The sequence below is a fragment of the Mus pahari genome, chromosome 1, assembly GCF_900095145.1.
Source record: "Mus pahari chromosome 1, PAHARI_EIJ_v1.1, whole genome shotgun sequence".
In the NCBI taxonomy this organism is placed as follows: Eukaryota; Metazoa; Chordata; class Mammalia; order Rodentia; family Muridae; genus Mus; species Mus pahari.
The window spans coordinates 85826890-85829526 of record NC_034590.1 but is presented as its reverse complement, the minus strand read 5'-3'; the positions used below and the strand labels follow the sequence as shown (position 1 = coordinate 85829526).

The 2637-nt window shown below is 43.4% G+C and overlaps 1 pseudogene; it reads right to left on the bottom strand.

Moving 5' to 3' along the window:
- Positions 1–1881: 1881 nt before the first annotated feature.
- LOC110324627 lies at positions 1882–2328 on the bottom strand (annotated as a pseudogene).
- Positions 2329–2637: the final 309 nt, after the last annotated feature.

The following is a 2637-nucleotide window of genomic DNA, read 5'->3' as shown; positions in this document are numbered from 1 at the left end:
ACCAGCTGGGGAGCAGGGCTCAAAGCATGTGAGCCTGGGACAAAAATCTTAACTAATCTAAGGTTTGTTATGTGTAGGTCGTGTGTGTGTGTGTGTGTGTGTGTGTGTGTGTGTGTGAAAGAGAGAGAGAGACACAAACACAGACACAGACACACACACACACACAGAGAGAGAGAGAGAGAGAGAGAGAGACAGAGACAGAGACAGAGACAGAGACAGAGAGACAGAGAGAGACAGAGAGATAGAGCAAGAGAGAAACAGAGCCAGCCAGACAGCCAGACAGCCAGACAGACACACACACATATGCACACAGCCACAGAACTATAAGAATGACTATTACTTAAAAGTTTCTGGGATACTGGGATGGTCCATCTCCACTTTCTCTAGTATTACAACCTGTTTTATTCTTTCCATTCATATCTATAACTATTTTGTTTATTGTGCCTTGATGATTATGTGTCTTTACAACAAGAGCTCTGTGAGCAAGGACCTGACTTATTTCGTTTAATATTATATTCTCATTGCCTATACAGGTATGTGATGCACAGTATATTTTTTTTTTTGATATTTTCTTTATTTACATTTCAAATGTTATATCCCTTTCCCAGTTTTCTCCCAGGAACCCCCTATTCCATACCCTGCTTCTATGAGGGTGTTCACCCACCTACCCATCCACTCCCACCTCCTGTCCTAGCATTTCCCTACATTTTCTCTGGGGCATCTATTGAGCCTTCACAGGACCAAGGGCCTCTTCTCCTACTGATGCCTGACAAGGCCATCCTCTGCTATATATGCGGTTGGAGCTATGGGTCTCTCCATGTGTACACTTTGGTTGGTGTTTTAGTCCCTGGGAGCTCTGGGGGCAGGGGTGTCTGGTTGGTTGATACTGTTTTTCTTTCTATGGGGTTGCAAACCCCTTCAGCTCCTTCAGTCCTTTCTCTAACTCCTCTACTGGGGACCCTGTGCTCAGTCCAATGGTTGGGTGTGAACATCCACCTCTGTATTTGTCAGGCTCTGGCATAGCCTCTCAGGAGATAGCTATATCAGGCTCCTTTCAGCAAGCACTTCTTGACATCCACAATAGTGTCTGGTTTTGGTGACTATATGGGATGGATTCCCCAGGTGGGGCAGTCTCTGGATGGTCTTTCCTTCATTCTCTGCTCCACACTTTGTCTCTGTATTTCCTTCCATCAGTATTTTGTTCCCCTTTCCAAGAAGGACCAAAGCATCTACACTGTGGTCTTCCTTCTTGAGCTTCACATGGTCTGTGAATTGTATCTTGAGTATTCCAAGCTTTTGGGCTAATATCCACGTATCAGTGAGTGCATACCATGTGTGTTCTTTTATGACTTGGTTACCTCACTCAGGATATTTTCTAGTTCCATACATTTGCCTAATGTTCCATACATTTCCATACATTGTTTTTAATAGCTGAGTAGACTCCATTGTGTAAATGTACCACACTTTCTGTATCCATTCCTTTGTTGAGGAACATCTAGGTTCTTTCCAGCTTCTGGCTATTATAAATAAAGTTGCTATGAACATAGTGGAGCATGTATCCTTGTTATATGTTGGAACATCCTTTGGGTATGTGCCCAGGAGTGGTATAGCTGGGTCCTCAGGTATTACTATGTCCAATTTTCTGAGGAACTGCCAGACTGATTTTCAGAGTGGTTGTACAAGCTTGTAATCCCACCAACAATGGAGGAGTGTTCCTCTTTTTCTGCATCCTCACATCTGCTGCCACCTGAGTTTTTGATCTTAGCCATTCTAACTAGTGTGAGGTGGAATTTCAGGGTTATTTTGGTTTGCATTTCCTTGATGATTAAGGAAGTTGAACATTTATTTTTTTCAGCTTTATTGAAAATATGGCATAATAGATTAAACAGCTCCATGTGGTGTTTTGAAATTCATCCCAATCGTAGGCTGAGTGACCTGAAGGTTAGGGAGACTGCCAAAGTCCAGAAGCTTCAGCATTTCCTTGGTGTCAGGATCAACCTCAATGATCTCCTGATCTAGGACTGAGACCTCAGGAACATAATTATCTCTCCTCTCTTCTTCCTGCAGCTTGATTGAGATACCTCTCACAGGACCTCTGAGTCTGCTTCATCAGATGTGTGACATAGCCGGCTATCTTGCTCTGAAGTTCCTTGCTGGGGATAATGGTGATCTCCTCACACACATGCTTGTTGGTGTAGAAGTCATTACCGAGGCGTGTGTATGGTACTTCTCGATGATGATCCAGGCTGCCTTCTTCACAGTCTTGGTGTGAACATGGCCTATGTTGGCAGATCTCAGTAAAAGAGGAAACAGGAAACATCTGAACATTTTTTAGGGTGCTTCTCTGATATTCGATATTCCTCAGTTGAGAATTCTCTGTTTTGCTCTGTGCCCCATTTTTCTTTTTTTTAAATTATTATTATTTTCTTTATTTGCATTTCAAATGCTATCCTGAAAGTTCCCTATACCCCACACCCCACCCACTCCCACTACTTGGCCCTGACCTTCCCCTGTGCTGGGTCATAAAAAGTTTGCAAGACCAAGGGGCCTTTATTCCCAATGATGGCTGATTAGGCCATCTTCTGCTACATAAGCAGCTAGAGACACAAGCTCAGGGGGGTACTGGTTAGTTCATAT